This window comes from Adiantum capillus-veneris, chromosome 5, assembly GCF_014529385.1.
Source record: "Adiantum capillus-veneris isolate H3 chromosome 5, ASM1452938v2, whole genome shotgun sequence".
Taxonomy (NCBI): Eukaryota; Viridiplantae; Streptophyta; class Polypodiopsida; order Polypodiales; family Pteridaceae; genus Adiantum; species Adiantum capillus-veneris.
Window position 1 is genome coordinate 50930855 of NC_140935.1, and position 8124 is coordinate 50938978.

Here is an 8124-nt window from a genome sequence, read left to right on the forward strand (position 1 = left end):
ACAACAACTTCATGCTTATGGGATTAGCCTACCTCTCCAAGAAGAGAGAGAGCTTAGGAGGCCTCTTGAAGAGACCCCCAAAAGAATACTCTCTCCCATATGAGAGGAGGAATCCAAAGAGCAAGAAAGCAATGAAACTTTAAGTTCCTCTAAAGATGTGGCTCCATGAAGACGGCGGTTTAGACGGTCGCCAACTCCTCCCAAAGGAAACGTTCAACCCACAGTCCTTCTCCTCGTTACTCTAAAAGGGAAGAGAGGAAACAAAGGAAGAAAAGGGCAAGAAAGAGGTCACCCTCTTCTCCTTCTTCTTCACCTTCCTCTTCTTCCGACGAAAGCTATGGCTATTCTCCTAGAGAATACAAGAGGGGAGGACATCGCAAATCATTCCTGCATGGCGAAGGTCACAAAAGCTTAAGAAGTTCAAAGAGGGAGGAAAGAGTATCTCTCTCCCCACCTATGATGGCACCTTTGGTGATACCGACATGCGGCCTTTGGAGGCGAGGAATTTATGGATTCCTCCAAGCTACGCCATGTAGCCATGTACTTTCAAAAACCGTCTTGTCATGGTGGGCTAGCCTTTGTGGCAAAGATGAAGTCCCAAAGACATGGAAAACTCTACGAGTTTCCAACATGAAGCAATTTTTGGAAGCGATGCAAAGGACAAAGTGCTCACCGAATGGTGCAGTTTGAAGCTTATCTCTCATTAGTCTATCCACAAATGTGTACACAAGTTTTGGGATTTACATCGCAATGCTACTATCTTCCAAAAGATAGAATTTGCCAAGCAAAAGCAACAATTCTATGCGGAATTACCTAAAAAGATGGCCAAATATGTCAACTCTCAACGGCCTAGTTCTATCACCAAAGTAATCCACCACATCATGATTGCTTCGTGCATCAATTTCCAACAAGGGGCTAGACAAAATTTCAAGCCCATGGAAAACAAACACAAAAATGATGCAAAGGGAAAAATAAATGCCCAGAATTCTTCCCAAGGCAATTCCAACAACAACAACAATCGGTCCAAGGAGAAGGGAGCTTGCAAAGGTTTTAAAAAACTCTCTCTTGAAGATCTTGAAGCTCTTTGCAAGGACCATAAGTATTTTAAGTGTGCAATGAGACTCCTAGAGCTTCCACCATCGAAGCTCCAAAAGAGGATGCTCATTGCAAAGGTTCACCTCTCTCCTATGCTTGGAAAAAGGTAAGGGAGCATGATGCCTTCATCTTGTTTGACCCTGGTTCTATTCGCAACTTCATATCAACGGAGTTGGCCACCAAGTTGGGCATTCAAGATTAATAACAAAATCTCACAGGACATTTATGACAATTTGTTGCCTCTCTTCATTGGTGGAAACTTGAATGTAAATTCCAATGAGGCAATTGTGCAACCTAAGGGAGTTTCAAAAACTGCTATGGATTAGCCTATTACTGATGCAGATGTACTTGATGTGGAAAGGGCTAAGAATGAGCACGCTAGAGGTATGCCAAAATGCATGGTGCATATCTTGCATCATAGTAAATTAGATGCACCTTTGTCTATTTGTACTCGTTCAGGTTTTTGCCATGTATCTTATGCATCAAATTGTTATTCTTTGGTTATTTCTAGCTTATGTGATGTTGAGGAACCTCTATCTTTTGATGAAGCATGTAACATTTAATGGCCTAGTAACTTGTGTGTAGCAGAAAAAAGCATGAACACAGTGAGCATTTCATTAGAATAGATTCCTAATGAGAATAACAAGAGTGCTTGTGTGGAGAGAGCAACAAAAAGAATAACACCTAGTTAGATAGCATGAACAATACTTCAAAAGAGAGAGAAATTAAGCAATTGAAAATAGTTGAGAACTGGATTTCATGGAGCCGGTTCCCCCTCCAAAACGCTTTGTATTATGGTTTCTCCCATCAAGAGAGACATTTTACAATACAATTCTTTGTGTTCCTTCAATACTAGCTAGTGCAATGAAGATGGAAACTTCAAGCACTAAGCAAAACACTTATCAAACACAACATCAATTCTCTCACGGTCTCAGACCCAAGACCTCACACACCTTCAAAGCTGGTGAGAGCTACCGGGATATGAGAGTAGATTGAAAGGAAGGAGTAGTCTTACGAGAAAGATGTACATATTCTCACATAATCACTCATATTAGCATAGCTTAGCTTAGTAATTAGCATGGTAGAGGAGATGAGCATGCATTGAATCTTGGCTCTTGGTTGGATTTGCATCACAAAGCCAAGAGTTGTTGGTGTAGGCCTCCCTTCTCACGAGATTGGAGTAGGTGATAAGCTTTCCATTAAAGCTTGAGAAGAGAGAGAGAGAGAGAGTCTTCTTACTCTAAACATGAGCTTGTGTGAGTGTGTGTGGATAATTGCCTTTGGAGAATCATCCCTCTCTCTCTAGTCTTGGTCGACCCCTCTTGCTATTTGATCTTGCTAGCACCTCATTGGACCTCCCCAGGCTTAGCCAATAGGATTTTAGAATCATAAGTGATAGCCTTCTGACATGTGTCCCCATTTCCCCTTTTGTGAGAGTTTTAGGTAATTATTAAATGCAATTAAACTCTCATTGGACCCCTTTGTCTCCTGGCCAATAGGAATCAGGCAAGCCATTGGGTTGTTGATGCTCATTGGACCCTTTGGGAGACTGTCCAATAGTCTTCTAGAGAGCTTAATTCCTATTGGTTCTTTTATTAAGTGTTTTTAGATTAATTAAACTAGATTTACTCTAGCCTAATTCTCATTGATCCACCTCCATGGCCATCCAATAGGATATGAGTACACCTTGTGGGCATCTGGCCTAGGGAGCTGACATGTGTCCCTCTTTCCCCTTGTGTACAAAGGAAGCTTGTGAGTGTGTGTGTGTGGGTTTTCCCTACTTCTTGGGCTCGCCCCCTCCTATGTAGGAGTTTGTGAAGACTTTTTGGAACACACACAAAGCATCCAATTTCCTAAGCCTTTGACCATTGGACACACCCTTTGAATTTTAGAACCTTAGCATTTTGGAAGTCTTAATGGGTTGAACCCTAAGGTCTTTGGAGCCCATTGTTGCACATAGCTCTTTTGCAGATGGCCCCCCCTTTGGATCCCTATTTTCCCTCCTTTGGATCCCTCTTGTGGGTGGTTGGTCTGCCAGCTTAACCAATATTCTAGCTTTTTCTCCCCTAGCACTTTGTTAGCAGCAAGCTAACGTGGATACCATTTTTCAGAGTCCTCCTTGTAAAACAATTATTATTTTGATAAATCGGAAATATTGTAACTCATGTTTTCTTGATAAACCTTGTAATTAATGAGCCGGGGCTACAAGCTTCCGGATTGTATCAGAGCCATTCAATTCCCAGCTTTGGTAGAACTTCAGATTATTACATTTGACCACCCAAAAACCCTCGCTAAGGTATAAAAGCCAACTTTTTTAAGTTTTTTACAAGTTTTTGGATAAGAAATACACAGCGTGAGCTAACGGCGTTCACTTCTCTCCTTCTCGCGCTTCCTACTCCCTCTCCGGTTGTCACATTGCGAATGCGTTTGTTGCATTGCAACCGTAGGTAAGAGCTCTACGCATTGACGTAAGCCATTCACAGTATTTCGTAGCTTTTGGCGTCGTCGACCCACGGCCTAATTTCATCATAATTGGGAATTTACACTTTTAAAACAAAAACTAAGCATAGGCGGGATATTGGGGCATCATTGCTAAGCATTTAGATGCATTATGGGTCGAAAACGACTAGGTCAAAAATCCACTGTTGTTAATTATCGCGATTTTTGAACTTGACCTAAAGTGGGGTTTGAGGCCATAGGCATGGGTGTTTAGGTCTTATAAACTTGTCCTAGAAGTTTCGTTACGTTTGGATGTCATTTGATGCTGTAACGGATGTGATTTGCTTGGCGATGAGCGATTGGCTTTTGGTGATTTCAGTCACTTGAGTGTAGCCTGAGGTAGATGCGAGTTGTTAGTTGTTTTCCAAGAGATTGACAACCTCTTGTAGCCTCTATGCACTAGTCGAGAGTCAGCTTCGTCCCATGGTTTGACAAATTAATCGTGATTGTCGCTAATACTGCAATAAGATAGGATGGTGAGGTTAGACATGCGTCCCACATTTGGCGCCGCTTTTCCGAGGATCGAAGAGACCTAAACTTGAGAAAAACATGAGCGTCTTGTGTAATTGTCCTTTAACTTCCTCTAGGTTCACCTAGAGTTCAAAACTCTCTTTTAGAAACCGCATAGCTTAAGATTGTCGTCTTTTGTTGTGTAGAGGTATCTTGGAAGTAATTGTACTTGCTGAGTACCTTTAGGACTGTAGGATTGTAGATTTAGATTAGGATTTGGAGAATGATTGATAGACAAGACAAGTCTTAACATCAAGACTATGAAAAACATTAAAAACGCAAGAAAACGAGTGTTTGTGGACACTTTCCACAACCCCATTGCATGAGAAACTAGGAGTAGGGTAAGTAGGATCCGAGGTGGATTTCATAGCATTGATCTCTCTGAAAGAATCAATTGTGAGTTGTTATGTAAAGTGCAGAATTTCAGGTCTACGGCTAGAAATTGGCACGAAAAGACTCGAATTCACTCAATCCAACTGGGGAGTAAGCCTAAGAGTTGTCCGAACCAGTGGGTAAGCTCAAGGACACTTCGAGGTAAAAATTTCAAGAAGTTGACCAAAACTCAGATTATTTACTTTTTCTTGACATTTTAAGCCAAATTAAGTTTTGACTTGATTTATAGGCTTAAAAAACATCATAAAAGGACTGTCTTTGAGAAAATTACAAAAAAAGTGCTCATTTCAAGCCTCAAGTTAATAATCATGATTATTAACTTTTTGCTCTAAATTAGCCAAGACTCATATCATTGACTCATTGCATGTGTACAAACAACTTTTGTAAAGGCCCAAGAGATTTGGATCACTAAACTGACAAAAAACTGGGTAAAAACTAAAGTTTGTACTGACTTTTTGAACTTGAGTATGAATTGAGAAAAAATTTATCCAAACTTGTTGAAATTGATTCATAGGCTTATATTGATGTGATAAACATGTGTATATGCGCAATTGACCAAAAACTTGCAAAATTTTGACAAAAGTAAATAATCGTGATTATTTACTTCTGCCCTGTTTTTGAACTTTTTTGACCAAGTTGGCATACCACTAGCATTACCATGTTGTAATAAGCCCACAAACCAAATTTGGTAAGATTTGGATCACTGGAGTGAAAACTGTGACAAAAATTGCAAACTTAGTCTGCCGGACAGATAAATGATGACCACTTGACCAAAAATTGTCCAAACTTGATGACAATTGGCTAGTGATCTTAACATAAGGTGCTTAATAGATCTGTGTCAAAGTTGGGACAAAAATATGTAAAAATTTGTCAAAAGTAAATAATCGTGATTATTTACATCTGCTTCAAAACTTGGTGATTTTGCAAATTTGAGTATTCCACAAGGTCAAGCACATCAATTAGACCCCACAGATCAATTTTGGTAAAATTTGGACCACAAAAGTATCACTTAAGTTAGATTCTCGAAATCAGAGTCTACGGACATGGAACAGTGGGTAAACTTGATCAAATTTTGTCCAAACTTGTTGAAACTTGCCCAAGGGCTATAACAAGTTGTATACTTGCCAAACCAATCCAAAAAGTGGAAAAAAGTGACAAAAGTAAATAATCGCGATTATTTACTTCTGCCATCTAGGACTTCAATTGACCTTGGGGAAATTTTGGGTTCAATCGGATCAAAATTGGTACATATACACTCAGTTTACAGATTGCAGATTAGACCTTTGATTTTGCTAAGCTGAATCTGAAAGTCAAAATTTTGACTTCCATAGCACAAATTGAAGTGAAATACAGAGACCAGTCACTAGAGTTCTCAAGAGCTCTACTGTCCTTATAGAAAAATAGCTAGTTTGATAAATTTTGTACAGGAATCAGGTTGCAGACGAGGAATCAGTGGCTTGACAGAAAGTTGCAATTGAATCAAGTGGACATTGACGACAAGTCAATCCTAGGTGAGTACTCTATCCAGGGCTTCATAGGTCTATATGAACCTTAGATCCGGTCGTGTAATAGGAAATCAAGGCCTATTCGGGGAAAACACCAGTAGAGTATCCACTGAAGAAAGCGTGAATCAAGACAATTCCTTGCACACAATCCCTGAAGAAGTCTCGGACACTTTTTCAGATTCAACATCCAAAATGTCTTCTTACTCAACTCACTCGGAAACCGGAATGACAATGCGCTATAAGTATGTACTCTCTTTTTACAAGACTAATCGTCATGGAGCCCAGGTTCACTTGGATCCCAACGAAGAGTATGCTATTCACATTGATCATCATGGTATTGAGTTGTAAGGACATGGGTCCTATGGGCAAGGCCACCGGCATAGCCAGATAGTGTGTACGCTAGGGGGAGGCTATAAGATAGCACGGTTGGGTGGAGACTAGCACACGCATTACCATCGCCCTTTCACTGGTATCCGAGCTATTTTTGGGGAGGAGGCTAAAAGTGGCTTGCATGTGCGTGCGACGCCCTGCTTCTCCCCCACGTTTCGCAGACAGCGACGTCTCCGTTGTGCAGCAAAAAGAAGACAGTTTGTATGCGAGCAACACGTGGACAAACAACGACAGCGGCCGCCCTCCACAGCGCACGACTAAGGTGGGGGACCGAGGCAAACTCGACCGACAGCTCGACGACACCGTGGCTCCGAAGGCTATTGTTGGCGCCATTGGCTACGCATGTAGGAAGGCCCGCCGCTAACCCTTGCATGAAGGAGGGTTGAACCCACCCCATGAGGGTAAGAGGCGAACACTTTACATCAAGCTATTGGCCCTTGTTGTGTATAACAAGGAAAGATAGTCTACTTGTGTTGAAAGGAAAACTAGAAGGAAAGGAAAACTAGAAGGAAAGGAAAAGCTTCAAACTTCAAGGAAGTAGCTTTGCTCTTCCTTTTCACTTCTTGGAGGAAGGCAAGTTTTCCTCCAAAAATTCTTTTTTCCTCAAGGAGATAGCTTCAAAGTGAAGAAAAGAGTTCACAAAAATGACGAGTTTTTGTGAAGAATCATCAAAGGTGTTCTTACAAGGGGAAAGGAAAAGCTTCAAACTTCAAGGAGTAGCTTTGCTCTTCCTTTTCATTCTTGGAGGAAGGCAAGTTTTCTCCAAAAAATCTTTTTTCCTCAAGGAGATAGCTTCAAAGTGAAGAAAAGAGTTCACAAAAATGACGAGTTTTTGTGAAGAATCATCAAAGGTGTTCTTACAAGGAACGACAAGTGAAGCGCTCAACTTCCCGCAAGGCGAGGTTCGCATGCAACGCAAATCGTGGAGCATACAAAACACAAAGATTTCAATTTCTCGAGGTACAAGTTGTCGTTTCTTTTTCTCTCTTTGCATTAGTGTGTGTTTACCATGGCCAGTGATGATATCCCACCTACACACACGTTTGATTTTGAGCACGTAGATCAAAGGGCACCACGGGTGCTGCTGACACTAATATGCATGATGATGATGATGATCTAGGAGATCATGGGCTTGTAGATATGGCTTCTTTCAAGAATTTGGAAGATCGCCAAATTGTACTTGAAAGAAACCTCTCTGCACTCAATGCAAATGTTACCAATCTTACAGAGTTACTTGTGAAATTTATGAATTCACAGACAACTCAAGGAGCCACAAGTGGCACGGTTCAAGGGAACCAAGCTCGCACGACTCAAGGAGTCCAAGAGACAAGTGCTGCAGAAGATGTAGAAGGTAGCAATGTATTACTTAAGAATATCACCATTCCTGAGTTTCACGGGGAAGAGCGTGATCGCAACAAGGATGTGGTCAATACTTCTTACACAAATGGAGTGATATTCATAGATTGAGACACACCCGGATATAAAGGAGGTGTGGAAAAAGTCTATCTCTTAAAGGCAAGGCCTATAAGTGGTGGATGACATTTCAATAGATGCTCGTCCTCCACCTTGGGCTACGTTTCAAGCTTCTTTCTCCAAAGGTTTTTGGACTCCAATGAAGAAGATAAGAAATTGGTAAGCATGGGATGCATGCTGCATGTTAGCCTCTCTCTACACATTACTTTCAAAGTATCAAGAAATCATATTAAAACAGAAGTCTAGATGAATTCAAAAG